Raw genomic sequence first — 21,004 nt, 5'->3', positions numbered from 1 at the left:
ACTGTATGGAAAGAGTGTAATGTTGTTGACTAGTCAAGGAGAAAAAAAGTAAGTTTTCTTATTCTTTAAGTAAAAAGACTAGAAATATCTAATTTTACAAAACTGTCACCTTCTTCTCTTCAGCTTCTATCCCCCACTATATATATAATGCTAGGGATCACAATTATATTAAATACATAAATTCATTATTCTTTAATGTCTGAGAGACCAGCATGGGTGAAGAAAAGATGCTAAAGCAAAAGGGTAAATTTAAATCACATTTAATGTATTCAGAAGCCTAGGTGAAATAACATCACAGCAAAGAGACTCACATAACAGAGATTCACTCTGTCGAGTAGCACACATTATCAAAATAAATAAAATAGTGGGCACAGTTCTCCAAGAGGAACAGCATTAACTCAGAGATTAAAGCTAAACAGACATTGAATATTGTATACCACTCTGCTGGTACTTGGATTAGAGCAAATCAAAACCAGAATAATATAAGAGCACGGTCTTAAAACAGGGACATTATTAAAGTCAGAGGTTTGCAAAGCATAGATGTATTTATTGAGGTTTTATATCAAAATAAATGTTTTTCAGAACACTCAGTAGCTAAAAGAAATTACAGAAGCAGAAAAGAAACATGAGAAGATATCTGAGAGGCATTCCTAAGACACCTCTACCTCCTTCATTGGACACAAACAATAGCATAATTTGTTTACTACATATCCCCTCCAGGTCTTAATGATGACAGAGCTACAAGGAAACTGAAATATTGTAAAGAGACAGACATGACATGCTTGGCTATTCACCAATCCCTGAAAATCTAGGAGCTCTGTTAGAAATACTCAGTCTTTCTGCAAGTTGTGAAGGGAAAGTTCTTCTTCCATCTGATTTTTCTTTTGTTGTTGTTGTTTAAATTAATAAAAGCAACTGCTTTAGTGCAATAAAGCACAACTCAATTCACTTCTTAGGGTGACATAATGACACTTTTTTCCTCCATTTTGGAAGAAAACAAAAACCAAAGGCATGCCATGACTGATTCTGACCAAGTTTAGAACAATAGACCTATAAACAAACAGTTTTGCCTCCGCTTTCACTTATTCTGCCCCAGCACAGCTCAATGTGGAGTCAAAACAGTGACTGTACATGGGGAGTGGTGGAGGATGGGAGGAAGAAAGGAGCACAAAAGGTCCGTTGGGTACAGTTAAGACACTAGGTTGACTTAACTGTACTATGAAGTCTCACCAGCTTTACGTCTTTTCTCTATCTGAGTCAGAGTATATACGAACCTGGGTCTGCTGTCTTAAGTTGGCCTTTGATTTTCAGAGATATAAACTTATTTTGTGATGCAATTTTATGTGATATGTAATCCAATCTAACTGGTTCACTGCCCAAAGACAAGGCCCCTCTCCTCACCTTCCCCTCCTCATTTCTGGCCCATCAACACATTCCCACTGCCATTCTTGCACTGGATTTGTTGATAGCGCAACATTTGTGGGTTGTAGAACAAGATCAATGGAAGACTAACCCCCAAAACAAAAATTATTTTTCCCTTAGATTAATATACTGATTAACTACACAGACATGGCTGATTTACCCAGGATGAGATAGAGGACAGGAGCACACAGCAAGCAAATCGGCAGTACAGCCGTGGGCAGTGAGATCAAGTACTGCATGAACCTGATACAAATGCTACCACTAAAGGAGATTCTCCTTTTTCTCCTGTTCTCTCCACCATCATCATGGAACCACTACCTTGGCCTGTCTTCTGAAGATGTTCCAGGTCACATCATAGTAAACACACCACAAAGAAATACAAACACAACTAACTCACTTGGTCAAAAACAATGAGAAAGAAAGACTGGGACACTGCAGCCTCGTATTCCCTCCTCTTCCACACTATTATTAACATTATTAGATTAATTCCTTTCCAGGCTGGAAAATAAACAAATTGAAAACTCTGGTTTTGAATTTAATTTTCACAGGAAAGGAAATCTGTTCCCCCACTTGCTATCTGTTTAGGCAGAGCAGAGAAATCTAGCAAATAAATCAAGGCTTTTCTGTGCGTAATACTCAATTTTAAAAAAGCTCCCTTTTGTCTGTGTATTAGGAATGGAGATTGTTTTAACATATTACATTACTGAAGTAACTCATTGTTTGGACCTGTCATATTGATGTCTCTCTAATTTTGGAGACCAAAAACCCATTCCAGTTACCACTCAATCAAAAACAAGTGTTTTGTAAGAACAACCTCAAAAGCCTTAAAAACAGGTATTCCTACTGATTTGAAACATCTTTTTAGAATCACATGTGGACTAGGAAATTTCTTTTCTTTTAAAAAAATAGATGGTTATACTTAACTATGTAGGAAGTGCTCCTACTTCTGATAACCCCATATTAAGTCACCCAATCACATTCAGTCTTTTTTCTTTCTCTAGTTGTTTTGATCATCTAAATCCTCTTCATACCTGCCGTATATGTTTTCCCTTGGATGTTTCTTATAGAGATCAGTGTGTTTACTATATAATCATCTCCAGCTTGCCATTCACCATCTGCCTACAACTTACACCAGTACAGTAAGTAGCTAAGTAATTATATGATTGTTCTCATTGCTGCTGTAGAAGTTGGGGTGCGGGGAGGGAGAGAGACTGTGCTATGAAGAGATTACTACCAAAACCAAAGGATCCCAAACTTGATTTGCCTTGGTACCTAACCAGTGAAGGTGGGAAAGCTGTATGGGTATGAGCAATAGCTCTCTGTTCATGCCCAGGAAAATAACTGTCTGTCTGTGTAAGTGATGTTCTGTATTTTACAGCAGCTTGCATACCACTAATCATGCATAGCTCAAAGCATGGGGGACTTGGAGCTTAAGCATTCAGTAATAGGACACATCAAGAACATTATAACCTATAATGTAATTTCTATTTCCTTAAGTGAATTACCATATTTCATAGGTATGAACTACCAATTATCTTCAGCACAGTCTGAATAATCTCACGTGTCATTTTTATAGTCCAGGCAGGCCAAATCTGGTCCTCTTCAAATCAAAGTTAACAATTCTGCCAAATTACTTAACTGTTCTGTATATGTCTGAAAATGCTGTCAACCTGGTACATGATTTTTTTTCCTTTTTTCCTGATTTGAATCCAGTCTTAAGAAACAGAAAGCTGTTGTATTTCCCTTCCTGTTATACACCTCCCATTGCCACTGTAGTCTCTTATTTTTCCATTGAAATCATGTAATTAAATAATGTGGATATGATTACTTGACTTACTTTACAAGAATAGGTCATCACTAATACTTTGATGTGATTATGAAGCCTTGTATCTTCAAAGGGACAAAACAATAAAAAAAATACAATATGCAAAGCCAATTATTTCTTATAATCTCTCCATTTTCTTAACATAAGGACTTCACACAAAGCATATTAAAAGTAAACTACGTCTATTAATGTACCACACAAAATTATTAAAGGAATAAATGAGTTGAAAATACACATTGTTAATGTTATACTCACATCCCTTCAACTGACACTAGAATATAAATAGGTGCATAAAAAACACGTTGACCATAATACATATCATTTCAATTTTCAAAATTCCTGATCAGAGAATGATTAAAATCCTGTACTTGCATTGTTTAGCAATATACTTCCAGAATCTTATAGTGTCATCATTTCAAATTCAGTTGGCATAAACAGTTTAAATACTATAATTTTCTTTGAAGGTAGAGTACTACATTACAATATCTACACCAGTACTGCAGAACTACAGTCCTACTTTAAACATCTTAAGAGATTTTTTCATAAAAATATAATGAACTGTAAACTTGCACAGTTTTTGTTAAATCCCATTTTAAACATCAACCACATGCCACAATTTATATTTATCTTGTTCTCATCTTCACAAACACACTCACGCAAAGAGAAATGGCAACTAGTTTTCCAAATTTTTAGCAGAATATTCCAAATTCTTGTTAAATGAAAAAAAAAATGTGAATGCATGGTGTAACACTTCTGTGTAACAATTCACAAGGAGTGATGGTTTTAAACTAAAAGAGAGTAGATTTATATTAGATATTAGGAAGAAATTCATTACTCAGAGGGTGGTGAGGCACTGGCACAGGTTGCCCAGAGAAGCTGTGGATGCCCCATCCCTGGTGTTCAAGGCCAGGTTGGATGGGGCTTTGAGCAACCTGGTCTAATGGAAGGTGTCCCTGCCTTATTTATATAAATAATAATAATAATAACAACACTGAAACCTTAATGAAAGCTCTACCTATTCTTTAACCTCTCTTCTTCCAGAGAAATATCCAAAGCATTCTCACTTTCTTTTCCTTTCCATAGGCAATTCAGGATGCAATTTCCAAAGTTCTGTGTCACTCCTAGAAGTCTTAGTCGCCTTCGAGTCTGTTCCCAGCTAATCACCAAGACAACAGGTCATGATAATGAATGAGAGATCTGACCCAGAGTCAATTTACTCAGTCATCAATTTATATTGGAATGACAAGTTAGGTATATGCCTGGAATTCCTCATCAGTACACAGAGCCTTAATAAGCTTTGTCACCTGTAGTATCTCAGCCCTTTTCCTGGTCAAGTTGTCCTCTGCTCAGGTTTATAAGAACCAGTATTATTGGCTCGTTTAGTTCACCTGGTATCATTTCCCCTTTACCAAGGCTGCATCTCTCTTCACAGCAGATGCTGCATATTCCTATTCCAAAAGGGTCACATTTAAATTCTTTTTAAGTGGATTCCTTACTCAGGAATAAAACATGAGTATGACTTTGCAGATGTGATCTGCTGAATTGGGAAAAACATCTTAGTTCAGAGCAATTACTAATTTTCAATTAGAGTTCCAGCAAAACGTTTGGGACCTTCCTAAATGAGGAGATGGCAGGTTTCCTGTCTCTTTGTTTCCTGTGATGTTTCCTTTCTTACCCTTAAAGTCCTTCAATTCTAAAACACGGCTACAGTCTTGGTGGTTACTAGGACAGCAGGATACATAGGTAGTTCTCCAAACTGTTATTGCAGACAGCAAATTCAGGTTCATCTAGATTTTGTATTCTAAAGTAGATGATCCTGTACTACTATTATGATTAATTTGCTAACTACTGTACAGACAGGTGATCTGTGCCAAAAAGGGATAGGTCATCCTTTTGGGGGACAAATACCATCAATCAGGGACCAAATGAAGAAGCAGAAGTGCAGCCTGAGTGCATAAAGAATCACTTGAAGTTTCTGATGACAATTCTGCTGAGCTGCTAAATAGTCTCAGGTTTTCTCTCTTTTTTCCTATAGGTTTCTACAGAGATTAAAACATTTGGCAAGCCACTTTGGTTAGAAAAGAGACAAAGCCAACAATCTACACTTCTGCCTTCCACAGAAATCTCACAGAAATCTACCCAAGATCAGCTATTTCCACGTGCTCTCCTCTGATTCCACTTTGGACCTGAATGCTTAGGTCTGATCTTGCCTCTAGTTAAATGGGCATGCAACATTTTATGAAACTGTTGATGCTGTTACTCTTCAGAAAATGCAAGAAGGTCTGTAAGTGTAATACCTATCATTCCCTAATGCACATTTCTTTCATTTTCATCCTTTACATATTACCTTAAACTTTTTTTTAATTATTATTTTATTTTTATTTTCCCCACTAACAACAGATTAAATCTTTCCCAAAATCATCTGGAGATCCCACAGCATCACATACAGGCTGTCCAAATCTGAAGTATATGTTATTCTTTCTCCCTTCTTAGTATCCTAGAAATAGGAATTCATAAGCTTTTTATTTTTTCTTTATATTTCGTCAAAATGTCTAATTTCTGGACTTCTAGTCCCATTCTGTGATGAGTTACTCTCGTCTTCTTACATACAGATTAATAAACCAACATAATAAACTTACACAAGATTAATGAGCCAACTCTGCTACGAGAAGTCATCAGCAATTAACAGACATCTATCTCAGTATAGCATTTCTTTCATCAATGCCTGAAAACCAAACCAAACAAAAAAAATTAACTACCCTTTTCTATTCTCTGTTCTGTGAATTGAGATGCCTTTTACAACCCACATTTTTTACAAATATTCTGATAATTAAGTGGAAGCTAAATTATATATTGCCATTTTCATTCTCAGGAAAGTAAACACATTTCAATCAATAAGAATATGTTATACCAAACGAACTTCTAACAATACCTCTACATAAAACATCAAGGCTAACCACACATTGAAAGCTAAAAATAAAGAATTGCCTTAGGTAGAAGAAACATTGCTGTTTTTAAGTTTATCTTTTCAATATGCACTGAATTTCACACAACTTTAATTCACAGACACAAAAGCACCATGAAAGAAAAAACCGTTAAACTTAGTCATACTATGTAAAAACTAGGAAAAAAATATTCTAAAGAAAAGGCCAATAGTCCAAAAGGCATTTTAGGCAAGACACTTTTAGCTAACTTTTTTTCCTTTGTAAGCTTCAAAAAACCAACAGAAGTAGTTCTCAAGAAAGCGAAAAGGAAAACAAGTTACCTGTGTTTGCACACTGTTTAAGTCCTTAAACCTTAAATGATGTTATAGGAAATGGGAGTATTATAATTGATGACTGAAATAGAGAATTTTTAATTTCTACATCTGCAGATATGAAGCACGGGTATTACTTCTGCAATATACAGATAACATGAAGAGGATATGAAGGCCAGAGAATCCGCAACCATATCTTCTTATTCAGATATATGTAATATTCCTCTGTCTTCAACCCACATTTTTCTCTAGTCATCATTTGAGTTATCCAGGAGTCTAGGCATTATCACAGTAACTCTGTTGTGCGAAAGTGCTCCCTCATTCCTGAGGAGCAACAAGTCTCTGAAATTTACAAAAGGTACTACTATAATGGACCACTTCTCCATTTTTCCCAACCAAGCCATGCTGTACTAGCAAGGAAGAAAAAATAAATATTCCCAACAGATGATAAACTGAACACAACATGCACCACAAACAGTGGCCCTGACAGCATAAATTGTCAATAGCCCCAACAAAGCTAAGCTGAGGGTGCATAAGGCCACAGCACCAAAGCAAAAAGATCAAAGCCTAAACCAACCAAAGCCTAGTTTTTCAGTATGCCTCTGAAACATACAAGCGATATACCTTATTTAACACATTATATTGATTTTTGTTAACATTCGTCAGCACTGACCATGTGATCTTGTTTGTCAAAAGCTGTACACGTAGCAGGTTTACACACAGAACAAAATCTGATAAAAATGGGAATAAAACAATGTTATAAAGAGATGGAAAACAAACAACTCTTCTACATTTCAATGTATTTAGACATATTTAGCTAAACCTTGCCACCAGCTTAAACAGTATCTGCATCAGAGGCAACGGTACCAAAGCATAAGCAAAACAGAATAAAGGTAATGCTTTATTATCTTCGTCTCAAGTCAAGGACAAAATTCTCTTCAAAGTGACATCTGTGTAAATAGTGGCATTTTTTCTATTTTATCTTCAAAATATTTCTGTAACTTAGACATTTTGAAACGTAGTCGCTATGGATGAAGACTTACATTTTAATACATTCAAGGTTATAAATTTATGAGCAATTAATGGTATTTAATTTGAATTAAAATAATAAATTATGTATTTCAATTACACAATATTATCCTATGAGAATTTCCTTGCATTTTTTGAAAATTGTATATAATGCTTTGATGTTCTGTAGCATACAATAATACATGATTTCCAAAAGAACTGGTCAATGCTTTATTCATTTTTGCATCTTAATGTTTTGTGGATTGTGTTTTGGTTTTTTGTTTGTTTTGTTTTTTTCCTCCAAATGAATTGAGGTTGCAAAAGGAAATTAAACAAAGAAGTATTATCCTTTCTCTGATCATGAAGACTTTAAACAATATTAGTCTCACACATAGCAAATTACTGCTTGTTAACTACTGTTGCCAACTGTTAGGGTACGTCTGCCTTACTATATCAGTTTGACCCAGCTTCTAGTGCTTAATGGTCCTCTAGGCTAAAAGCGAAAGCTGATCCATCAGGCTTACATTAGCATAGAATAACACTCAATGCTTATTGATGTGTATGCAGTGTAACTACCACCCCCGGCACCTAGCTCAGTCCATTATTTTCATTTTATCTCAAGTCATTTGTATGGTTGTCTGCCCCAGTTAAAGCTATGGCAAGACTGGTACTTAAATGAATTTGTGAGAAAGGAGACAAATGCCCCCTGAACTTCAAGCACTTTTCTATCATGACTTGCTAACATAAAATATACTAGTACTGTTAGGTCCACTTAGCAAGCATATCTAGAATGGCCTTAAGTAGGAAAAAAAATCACTTAGGACTCTATCAGCTGAAAAGACCACTTATTAAATGTTGGGGGTGATGGAGAGCAGGCTGTTACTGTTTGGGGTGTTATTTTTTCCAGTGTGATCTTTTTAAAATACTGTTTTGATTCTGCTCACAACTCTCTCAGGGAAACTTCAGCTTCATAACATTTTTTTTTACCTAGTTTAAGTATTCTACTTTGATTGAACACTATGCATTAAAACACCGTGTTTTAATCCCATAGTGAAATCATCACATCGTAACAGGAGAAAAAAAAAACTTGAAAATTAAAGACATGTATTATTTAATAATCTTAACAGAAAAAATTTGAAATAAAGCAAACTACTTTGTGGCAAAACAATCACTGAATATTTACTGTATGTCTGTTGGAACATTCACAACACAGTAAAAAGACAGCTATAAAACAACTTCACTTGAGGGTATTTCACAAAATGTTGACAAGTAGTTCTCAAATTTTGCATTTTCCAAGGTACTTATAGTTGCGCATAAGAAAGTATAAAGAGCCATTACAAACGTTAGGATAAATCTAATGCTCTTTTGAGCATGGATTTAAACTTTTTCTCATTAAAGCATTAACCAATCCTTCTTTATACATGGACAGGGAAGCTTTGCAATTCAAGACAATTATCTTGGTCAAGAACCAATGTCAGCCATTTTACATCATATGATCAGTCAGTTAGTCTGAAGCATTTTGACTTCCGCTTATATCCAGACTTGTAATATGTACCTCAATGTGCATTATGCATGTGCATAATTTTACAATTTTGAAAGGAATCAGCCTGAGGAAAAAAACAAAACAAAAGGTAATATGCCATGATGCCAAAAATCATCAAAGAAAATTAAAAAAAATGTCCCAGCCTTTCTTCCCTCCCATTCCAGAATTATTCTCTCTCCCATCCAGTATTAATGAATAGCTGAACAATAACTCAAAAGCCCAACTGAAATCCAGCTAGTATGTTGCTATTTTTTACTAAACAGAGATGATATACTTAATTGTATCAGAAAAGGTAAGTTGTGGTAAATGGCAGTAAGCTTGAAAAATGTACATACATTAAGAAAATATTTGTGGAGAGGACAACATCTTCCTTTTTGTAGCGTTCCAGCACTACAAGGAAGCCTGTGGAGCTGGCTGGTCTTCAGCCAAGCAGGGCGATTCCCCTTTTACTCCAGCCAGCCTCCAGGACATGTATGGAAGCAGGAGGTGTGTCAGTACTCATTCTCAGAGAGGAAACATGAGAATTATATTTTGTGCTTTCAGTTTGAAACCTGATGTGTTGTGAGCAGCTCGAAGTTTGTGTCGTTATGACTGTAAGGTTATTCAAGAAGTTTTCCTAAAACTTTTACCTAGAGATGAAAGGGTGAAGAAAAACAAAATTGCTAGTCCTTACAATGCTTTTTATAAGGGTTCCCTTACTCCTCTCTTCTGGGTAGAATTAAAATATACTTATGAAGTCAACATAACTAAAATAACTGTTCCTCAGATGTCTGTGCTATTTCAAAACATGCAAACTGCTTACAAAAGTCCTTCATGAGTGCTGTTACTCATGGATAATAAAAGAAAAGGAAGTAACAACAAAATGAAAGGGGAAAAAAAAAAGAACTATACCAGGACAAATGCATATCTATAAGTGCTCCTGAGGGCAACAGTCCATAGTGAGTACACATACAAAATACTAGGTGAATAAGGAGACTTCCCTTCAGAATATTTGCTTCAGAATATTGCACTGTTCTGAAATAGCTACAGTCAACCGTAGGTCTTTTAATTATTTTCTTAGCAGAGTGCAGACACATAGTTTTACTTCTGCAGAATGAAAACCACACTTGTCTACAAACTAGAAAAGTCCAATGAAGCAGTAAAGTTACTTTGCATTAGATTGGTAGAAGTAAAGCATACAGCAGACTGTGAGCAGTCCTTCTCCAACACCACTGTTTGTTGAGCTATCAAGCAGTGTTGGTATTTGCTCTTTAGAGAGAGACAGAGAGTGAGTTATGTGCCCATCATAATAAGGGTTTGTGCTATGATTACAGTTGATGCTGAAAAGAATGACTGAGAAGCTGCTTCACAAGGTCAGACGTAACTGGAGTATTAGTTTTTGAAGAGTAACAGCATACGCTCTACTTGGAAAGGCAGAGATCACAAGAAAGAGGAAATATGTTCCAAAAATGCTTTTGTTACACACTTGATAGGTTAGGAGATATTACACCTCCAATCTAATTTATTTAGGAGCTTTAGTTTCTGATTCTTTATTATTTATTCCATTGCTTTACATTCTTCCCTTCATACGCTAACACTGTGAGTAAATTATTACTTAGCTGTTCACATACTGAGATGGAGTCTGTGAATACGTTGGTACTTGGCATGGGAGGGTGGGAGGGAAGAATAAGACCATTAAATCAAGGTAGTACCTATTAAGGAGTACTGAATTCATTGGCTAAGTTCTTACATGGACATTGCATTATTAGGCATTATCTCAAAACTGAGATCCAGCTGAATACTTTAGTCATCAACCACAAGGCAGTGCTGCTCAGACCCATGAAAACACTTCTCTTGGTCTAGGACATAACTACAACATCCATTCCTCAAATTTAGCCAGTCTTTTCTGCCTTTGAAAGAAAGATAAACTTGTTTAAGTTATATTAACAGACTGTTTAAAAATTCTTTAGGTAGGGTAATTTAAGCACAGACTTAAGAATTCTACTACATTAGGAGCCTCAGTGTGTGAGGTCTTTTAGTAGGTGGCCTCGAAACACTAAATAAACTATAACCCTCAAGACCAAAACATCTCCAGATCTCCAGTAAAAGGGGTTCAGCATGATTAATGGGTATGTAGATCTAGTTCCCCCATGTTGTCCCAGAAATTCTGATGAAACAAAGAATCATTTTAAGAAGGAGGTTCAGTGAACCAACTATTCAGTCATACATCGAAATACTTCTGTACTTATGAATGTCTAAAAGTAGTATCATTCCCAGGTAGCCTGTCTCCTCTTGACTCAACATGTCTATTCATGTGTTAGAATTGAATAGGGAGGGGTATATGTTTCATTCCCCTGAACACCCCAGGCAAATGCAGAAAACCAACAGAGTCTTCCAGTTAACTATTCTTTCTAAAGAATTTCTTCAGGGAGGTTGCAATTTGGTTCTTAATTCTTGCTCTTTCAATTGAGGTTATCAACAAGGGTACCAATTAGTACACACTGTAGTACTCCACATGATGGAGAAACCTAACTCACAGAGAACCACATGGAAATGCATAGCAATTATGCCCTTCACTTTTTTTCCAAGCACTAGCACGAAGATTTCATTATATTATGAGGTCAGAGAGGCTTCCAAATATTTCGTAGAAAATTGAATAAGAGCTCTAGTGCTTAAAATAGACAGAATCAAGGAGGGAAAACTATCACATTTGTTTTGTCTTGTCATCATTTCTACATAATGATTCCCTTCGCTCAGCCAACCTCAACACAGAAATAAATGAGAAATTAAAATCTGGCCTTCCTTGAATTTCAGATGACTCAAAACAGTTCAGAACAAATTTCTATTTAAAAAAAAAAAAAAAAAAGGAATACAGACTAGCTGTTTTTTATTGGTCATTTCACAGAAGGATAATTTAAATGCAACCCTATTAAATCATCCCCACATGTCACCTTAACTGTTATATACCTCTGTAACAGCCTGCCCTTTCTTCCCAAGCCCTGTGGGAACTGATAAACTCTACCTCTTCAGAATCAGCTTTCTGCCTATCACAGACCCCTTCTCACCAAGCATTCCTCAGCATTCTTTTCCAACACGTGGGGTATTCTCATGGAAAATAAGGTTGGACTAATGAATGGTCTTATGCAGGTTTGTCACAGCAGAGTGAAAGCACTATGAGATCAGCAGGCAAAAACTGCATATGCAAAGCACACCAGCACCTCTCAAAAATAACTTAAATGAAAGAAAATCATTGGGAATGATGGATCTTGATATTACTGCTTCACTTTATTAAAGTATTACCAAGCTATTCAAAGTCAGAATAGACTGGATATATCCCATTCATTCTGAAGGGAGAAGGCATATTCTGAGTAATCCACAAAAATAAGTAATGATAATAATCCATAAATTAAAACCCCATTTGCATTTCTGAACCCAGATTTGGGTCAAGGATATTCTGCCATTCATACATGCTGTCAACACAAAGCATTAGCAGACTTGAATGAGGTATGTTAGATTTACGTATAGATGTATTATCCTACACACTTTTACAGACAAGCCTCTTAAAACCAAAAACCAAAAAACAAAACAAAAACAAAAAACACACCGGAACCAAACAAACATAGTATACTGTATGTTCTCCAGGGTACAGCAACAGACCCCAGTGAGAAATGGGAAGATGGAAAACAAGGGTCATAGAATGTAGCAAGAACTGTTTCAGAATGAGGATAGATTTGGAAAGGGATTATTGCAGAGGGATTGGATGTAATGTAGGACGTAAAAAGGAAAGTGTTAACAAGGCATAAGAATTGGAACAAGAGATTACTGGGAAGAAAAAAATGGCTTTAACAGTCAAAAGTAGAAGTCAGCAAAAATAGAAGTCATTCAGAACATTCAGTTCACCCGAGGTAGCTGAGGAGGGTTTATAAGCAAGAGAGCAACTTTTTGCTCAGGAAGATAATGATAGGACAAGGGGGGATGGTTTTAAACTAAAAGAAGGGAGATTTGGATTAGATGTTAGGAGGAAATTCTTCACTCAGAGATGGTGAGGCACTGGAACACTTTGCCCAGAGAAGCTGTGGATGTCCCCAGGGACAGGCTGGACGAGGCGCTGAGCCTGATCTAGTGGGTGGCATCCCTGCCCGTGGCAGGGGGGGTGGAACTAGAGAATCCTTAAGGTCCCTTCCAACCCAAGCCATTCTATGGTTCTATGATAAGGCAGTTTACTGCAGTGATTTTGGAAAAGATGCAAGCCATGGGCTGATTTTTTGAGGAAGTGGTTAGAATCAGAGTTTTGAATATCCAACAGGTATGATTAAAATCACTGAATGTGAGGGCACATATTTTTACCCAAAGTTCTCCAGTGATGCAAATTATTCTTTCTCTCAGTGTACTTACAGAACATGGAACAAGAAAGATAGGTCTTAAACAGAAATCTCAGTGAAGTGCTGTAAAAAGATGGCTGACGGTCATAGGAAGAAGCTGGAAAAAGATAGCAAGTGGTTGGAAACATGAAGTTAACTGAAAGAGTGACATGGCATTCAGTCCAGCAGGGTTTGCCAGGAGAGAAGGAGGAGGCTGGTCAGAGTCACTAGATGTGCCAAGAATCACATCACAGCACTGCTGGATCCCATCAATCTGGCAGAAAGGAAAAGTGGGAGCACAAACGCCAGTCCTGGCAAAGGGAGCATCCTCCTCCTTGCCCTATGGCAAACTCGCTAATGATCCCAAGAGGTATCATTTATTTTTTAATCTCAACAGAGAAGAGTCTGAAAAAAGTAGGTTTTAAACTTGTCTCTGACTAATACCACAGAGAAGTCCAAGGATGGCAGAGCAGGAAAGACAGACAAACAAAAAGAAGAAAGGCAGAATATTATTTACTTCCCAATGCAGTAGCCAACTGAGATAAGGAAAATGATAGATGGGAGCCTGGCCTGATGTTATAGATTTCTACCACAAAATATGTGCAATTTGACAGCTACTTGCTCTGTCTCTTCTCTTAGTTTGCTATTGACTCACACTTAAATCCCTTTTGAAGGGCTTATGGATCTACAGATTTCTCTTATTCAACTAAAAGCAAAAAAAAAAGAAGGTTTCTGATTATAAATTCAATTCCAGTACATTCTCTTCCTTAAGATTTCAACTTATTTTTATTAATCACTAACTTCACACAGAGTGTCTTCTACCCTGACAGGAGTGTGGGCTTGGGGATTTGACAAAATTCAGCTTTACTTCAAGCAGTTCAGAAAGTATTTAGTAAAACTGAAGCAAAAAATGATTGCTCCATAAAGTCCATGATACAAATTTCTTTAAACTAAACTGAAATCCACTCTCTATACCGAAGACGACAAAAATTATGCCACTAGCTGAATTTCATTGCCAAGCTGTCAACCTGAATTTCTTCTGTTTAAAAATAGCTGTTCATTACATTCAGTAATGGGCTGTCAAAGCACTACAGCACTGAACCTATATCATATACAGAAGCAATTGGGCAATGTGCATTATTATGTTTAGATTACTAGCATTTTTACAAGACCCCTGGGCTAATTTTAAATGAGATGGCTGACTTGAACTAAATCAAAACCAATTTTATTTTACTTTAAAGCTACTACATGTTTTCCATTTGTGCTTGACTAATTCTGGCCTTAATGGAAGTAAAACAAAAGATTTACAGAATGTGAACATACAGTATCCTTGTGTTTGCTTTCATGGATATATTTATTCTAAACAACACATGAATGATAAAAATACTCTATTTGCCAAATTAAATAATATTCCCCAATGGTATGAATTCGCATTGTTGCTCCTGTGAATACATAATAGGTTGTTAGCAAAAAAAATCATGCCTGAAGCACACATGCAGTAATATTTTAGCAGTGAAATAATTAGAGATGTTTTTAAACTAACGGATGCATAACCTATCTTAATAGCTCATGATATAATTTAGCATACTATAAAAATAATTTAAAAAAAACTATAAAAAGGCATCTAGAAACCACCATTGAAACATCCTTACACAGCAGGATGTCATAAACCTAAAGGCATGCCAGAATGGCTCACAGCTATGAAAGAACCATAGAGACAAAAACAAGATCTGATGACTTGTAAATAAATATAATGAATTCTGTGGCTAGATCACTGACTTCTTTATTTTCATCAACAGAACCATAGAATAAACAATATATAAATATATATATAAAAACCCTATATTATCCTTATTTTGTGAGAAAACAAATTATTTTTCAAGATTAGGAAAACAAGGATGCCACTGATGCAACTGAGTTGTTAAGTAGCAACATTGGGGTTTATGCTTCCTCAGTTTCCATTATAATCCTGTAGTTTCCACAGTCCACAGTCCAGCTGCAAAACATTTGCTATGTGATGAAATTTGTCAGGTAGAGTTTCAGCACTGGAGAGAAAAAAATATATATATCATTTATTAATCTTAATTGTGACCATACATATTAAGAAGACTAGGTAAATAAAAGACTGGAGGCTTTCAGCACCAAGAAAATAAGAGTAAGCAAAAGTAGTGTAGACATACTTGTTAAGTGTCCACACAAAAAAAAGCACTATGCAAAAATCATATAATCCTTCGGATAAAACTAATAACAGAATTGTTAGTTAATAATAAAAAGACTTTCAGCCCAAAACCAATATCCTAAATTAATGTAAATGAGGATCAAGCCTACTCAGCTCCACAGAGTTTCACAAGTACAGCTAACATTACATCCAAAATCCCATTGTGCCTGAATACCACAGTATCAGTAAAAGGATCTTTGCAACACTAATGTGACCTTTGGATAGCACTTGTCCCTAGTTTTCACTTTTTTCTCCCTCATTAAATTAATATAAAATGCTAATGTCAACAAATGTTAATGCCAACTTTTAACACTGTGTTAATAATAACTCTGTGTTAATAATCACCTCCTACCATACTTATTCACCTCTTCCTCTAAAAACCTATTCCTGGATGCTTCAGAACTAATTCACATTTCATTTCATTTCACATTCACTTCATGCATCATATGGCTTCCTCATAGAGTACTTAAGAATTGCCCCAACTTCTGAACACTGGAATAACTATTTTAAATAAATAATTTAATTAAATTAATCAGGCACTACTCACTAACTTCTCAAAGAAGAAGGCTTTTAGATGTGGGACAGAAAACAATGTCAGGAATTCTTATGCACACAGAAACAATTCTTTTTTCACGCTATAATACAATCCAACAAAATAGATGAGACAAAGTGGAGGTCTGCTGACTGATAAAAGGGGATGTCCCTTTATGAGTAGTGAGGTATCACTACCCATCCTTTCATACTTGATACTATCACACAGTGATGACAAAGCTATCTAAAACGTACGTCAAATTTATTATTTTTGTAAAAATACTTCCAGCATTCTTGGCAAGAAGCATTAACATGCATGACAGATTGCACTAGTTTTTAAATGTCAAAATTATGCAAATTTCCTTAAATACACACAATAACCAGGCTAGAATCCACAACAATATACAGAAAGTATAATACTAAATTCTCATCTGGCTTAATGTAAGAATTGTATTATAGCACATATTGCTGTACTATGTAGTATACCATCAGTTACATAGCTGTACTATGTAGTATACCATCAGTTGAGAATCCTATAGTATCTAGTGTCAAATTTCCACTATCAGCTCCACAGTAGAACACTACGCAACATATCATAACACCTCCAGAAAGGCAGCTGTGATGTACCATGTCAAAACTACATTCATGTAAGCTGTCAGGGTGTCCAAGGCCTCAGATCTTTGATACACCTGAAGTATTATCAAAGTTCCTCACCTATGAAGTAGGATGGAAATTATCTTAAACAACAACAACAAAAAAACTCTTTACTACGTAAAAATACTTTATTTAAAATCACTGTGCTGAGAAAAGAATGGAAGAAGATGTGAAAATCCAAATCTTTGTAGAAAAATAACACAGAAAGTTATGAATAAAAATATATATATAATGTTACGGACAATAAAAGTAACTTTGTGATTCTTTGATGAATCTTTTTCAGTCATTTTGGAAAAAGCAGGAATCAAGGAAAACAAACAATGAAACCTCCATAAAGTCAAGGCATCCTCAAACAGAGGAAAAAAAATAATCTTTTTTTCCACAAGTAATCTGTAGTTTATGAAGGTAAGTGATGTCTAATGCTGTCAAACTGCACAGTATAACCACTTTTGAGTGACTGATAAGGAAAGGGATTTCTGATGGATTAGCTAGGTATGCTGTGCCTTGATAGAATGAAAAGATAAAATGATAGATTATATAATGTGGGACATGGTACTGAGTGAGAAGATTTACTAAAAACAAGGTACCACAGAAAAGCACTTACATTTGCGAACAAAATAAAACTGTTTGCAAATTACTTTCAGTTCTCTTTTGTAACATTTAAAAGCACACTGTATATATTCTTCTACCTTAAACTGGTATTTTATCCTTTAGTAAATGCTGTTTTTCACTTATTAAGAGTTACTCTGAGCAAAACAGTTAATATAAGAAAATTATAGGATTTATCTTAATTCTAACATTATCAGCTCAAGACATGAAGACAAAACTTTTTTCTTTTTTTTTTTCTAATACCTTTTCCTTTTTCCACTATACGCTGGAGATGGACTGCGTTCATACAGACCTCTCAGGCTCTGAGATGCCAGCCATTTACTTGCTGTAACATTTTCTCTGATTATATATAGCTCCTGCCAAAACAGCAGCATTTGTTCACTGGGGGATTCTGTTCACTACTGAAAATGCTGTGAACACATCTGTTCTGTCAGTGTACTTAGTGAAACAATACAGAAGCCTCTGGAAAGTGATACTGAGATATTTCAAGTGACAACCAGCTAAAGTAAACCAAGTCTGGAAAGAAAAGAACATAAGGACAAAAATATATAAATACTTTACATATACAAACAAACAGGAATTGTAAACTGATCTAAGTATTGGCAACTATGAACAACAAAATAGAAAAAGAACTTACACGGAAAGGGGAAAAAAAAAGAGGACGGAACAGACATTTAAAGACACATTTGGTAATCAGATATTTAAGATTCCCAAACAGCAAATACAAGCACAGTTGCTCTTGCTCTGAGACCTACAACACTGCCCTACTTACCCCTTCTCTTACTATGAGGCTCCTCCTCTTCTTTTTTTGGCTCAAGTCACTCTGAGTATTTATCCTATTCAATCTACTTTTGCTTCTTCATAAATGACCTGTTTCCAGTATTTTCAAAACTACAGGAATAACACCACTAATGTTCTTGTGTTACACTGAAATTATTTTTTTCTTCACCCTTTGATCTCTCCATAGATTTCTGCCATGCCTCTCCTTCCTCTCTCTCTCTTCTGGGTTCATATGAACCTCTACAAAAAAAACTCTTCCCCGTAATCAAATATCCTTCAGTTCTTATTACATTATTCAGTTCTTTTTAAAGATTTCCATACATTCCTCCACCTCCTTCTCAGTATTCTTTCAAGTCTTCTTCTATTCTTTTCTCTCCCAACACTTCCATCTGCAAACTCATATGAACTTCTCTATCAGCATGCTCTAAGCTCTCTCTATCTTCACAGTTCTACTCTGTCATTGACGTAGCCTCCTCCATGCTGGCTAGCAGAGTCATAAAAGAAAAAAGCTTTCTGCACATTTTTTTCTGTGCTCTCTTACGCTCTCTGTTTTGTAGCTACCGAGTAGCAAATACATTATCTCAGTGGCAAGTCTGCAATCCTGACGCTGGTTTTCACTCTTCATTAGTACTTTTTTAAATTCTACCAGCTGATAAGTTCTGTCTTTTTACCTTACTCTTCCCTCAATTTCACTATTAATACTTCCACTCTGTTTGTTATTGCTAATTCACTGGTTTTCCTCATTTCTGACCACAGATATTGTGATGTTAGGTGATGTGAAAAATAGATCCATCTTTCTCACTGTACTACACAGAAAAAAAAGTCTTACACCATACTGATGCTGGGTTTGTTTTGCACCAAGAGAGGTAGCAACACTACAAAACCAGAAGCTAAAATGGCATATAATATAAAACAGCTTACAAAAAAACCACTCCCATTTTGTCAAATAGGAGCGTTTAAGCTATTATTTAGTTGAAGAGTTAAGAATAAGGAAGAGGTTGTTAGTCATAATTCTGCTGGCTTTGCCAGCTAACATTACGTTAAAATGTTCTTCTTATATTAAGGCTGATACATAAGCACTAATGTTTTAATATGTCCTCAGTGCTGTAGTGAACCAACATAATAGCCAAAATCTTCTATTTTCCTTTTAAGTTATTGAAGCAATTGCACTCTGGTCCTGCTCAGAAACAGGTTTTTTTTTTTTTTTCCCCAAATGTCATTGGTATAAATTATAAAAGAAATTTGATTTGATTACTTAATTTCTGTAATTGAATATTGATATCCCCCAACAAAGCAGCTGCAGAGACACTACAAGAGGATAAAGTAATAGAGTGTAATGAAGTGAGCTCATATGATGAGGACATTCCATTTATTATAGTTACATGAGATTTCCACAATGTTTATCTGCATTTTAATTACAATATTGCTTCATTTAATACACATAGCAAGGATATAAACTAATTCCATATTTGATTCTAACTCTGATTGTTTCCTGTTAATCTGGGAAGGAGAACTGTCAAGAACAGTCAAGGTCTACATTTGCTAAACAACTGTAAAATCTGCTTAAAAGGTTCTGCAACTTTTTGAAATTAACTTGAATCGTGTAAAATAGGAGTTCCCTTCAAGAGCGTGAAGCTCTGTACAGGCACATATCTGCAGATACGTGGGAACACATTGGCATCCATTAAAATATCTGTATGATAAACATCAATTTTCCAGTTTTAATCTTGTATACAAGCCTATCAACCAGTACTACAGCTTGTTCTAACGCATACCAGCAGGGTGCCTGTGGTTGCTTCCTTACCCTGTCCTAAGGGAGGACCTTTCTGGAAAACAAACGTTGTGTAGGAAGGCCACAATGAACCATTTCCCTTAAACAAATCATACTATTTATATTAAATGATGGAATCAAGCTTTTTTCCCCTCTCTTTAGAATATTATTTTTTATAAAACCTGATGCAAATAACTTCCTGATAAAAGAGATTTGCGTATCTTCACCCACTACAGAAGATAAATGGTTTGCTTCAAAGATTATTAATGCAACACTGTATTTGAATTTTCAGCCCACAGTCTTATAGAATGTGCATATTTGCACATACTATATAATTCACAAATATGGACATATACAAACATACACAAAAGTGCTTCGAATTAAATGATTGTGTTTAACACTCCCAGAAATTCATGCTTAAAAAAATATTTTTATGTGAGTGTCATCATTATTAAATGTTAAATGCTAAGGACAAAAGAATGTTAACTCTGTTATTTTATTTTTACTTTATTAGGATCACTGAACACGTCCAGACTCTTAGACAATGTTAAATAGACCTTCTGCTGAATTTCATCTAAAAATTATTAACAAAGTTTTTTTTAAACTACTTAACTACTATTATAATTAAAGAAAACATACTCTCAACAAAGGCTTAGCAATCATAAAACAAATTAGCTTTTCATTTCCCCTCCAAAAAAGGGAATTAGAGCTACTGTAGCATTCCTTAATTGACTGCAAATTTAAAAGGACCTCTGCATGGTTCTGTTTTGTACTCACAGCAGACAAAGAATGAGTAAACATTTATCCAAAACAAAAGAAAATGTTTCACATGAGAAGCAATACACTGCTACCAGGGAAGGGATATATGACCAAGATGTTCATTATTTAATTTCTTAAATATTGTTACAGCAATTTTTCAGCTTGTCAATTTGCCACATCATATAAAAATGTGTATTAACCCAACTAATATTTTCAGTGCAAACATAGAACAAATGAGAAGAAATCAAAGTAAAATCCAAGAAATAGAAAGTTATAATTGGGATACTT

General features: G+C 35.4%; 1 protein-coding gene and 1 long non-coding RNA gene across 3 annotated transcripts in view; both read right to left on the bottom strand.

Moving 5' to 3' along the window:
* Positions 1–21,004, bottom strand: part of CAMKMT (calmodulin-lysine N-methyltransferase) — a 221,182-nt gene that overhangs the window by 149,519 nt on the left and 50,659 nt on the right. The gene's annotated exons all lie outside the window — the stretch shown is intronic.
* LOC136790358 (uncharacterized) overlaps positions 245–21,004 on the bottom strand; it is a 43,350-nt gene continuing 22,590 nt past the window's right edge. The window contains exon 2 of the long non-coding RNA XR_010830155.1: positions 245–15,439. This is a non-coding gene — a long non-coding RNA (uncharacterized lncRNA). The remainder of the gene's footprint in view (positions 15,440–21,004) is intronic.

Source organism: Anser cygnoides, chromosome 3 (assembly GCF_040182565.1).
Source record: "Anser cygnoides isolate HZ-2024a breed goose chromosome 3, Taihu_goose_T2T_genome, whole genome shotgun sequence".
Lineage (NCBI taxonomy): Eukaryota > Metazoa > Chordata > Aves > Anseriformes > Anatidae > Anser > Anser cygnoides.
This window is presented reverse-complemented; position numbering and strand designations above follow the sequence as displayed.